We start from the raw sequence: 222 nt of genomic DNA, 5'->3' as shown, positions 1-222 counted from the left end.
GCCTCACAGCTGACCTCCAGAGTTCCACCTCCAGGCCTGTACTACTTCTCCAGCATCCTTTCCTCATGTTCCCCACAGCCTGGAGGAGCTGTGGTCCTCTGGTAGGAGATGGAGAGGACTCTGAGGGGTGTGGCTGAGGGGAGGAATTTGGGGTCTGGAATCCTGGGCCCAGCTGAAGGATTGCATGAGGCAGAGAACACACTGTGGCCAGCTGCCCCCGCC

Source organism: Bison bison, unplaced genomic scaffold, assembly GCF_000754665.1.
Source record: "Bison bison bison isolate TAMUID 2011002044 unplaced genomic scaffold, Bison_UMD1.0 scf7180017864519, whole genome shotgun sequence".
Taxonomy (NCBI): domain Eukaryota; kingdom Metazoa; phylum Chordata; class Mammalia; order Artiodactyla; family Bovidae; genus Bison; species Bison bison.
The sequence above is the reverse complement of the archived record's forward strand: the minus strand, read 5'-3'. Positions refer to the sequence as shown.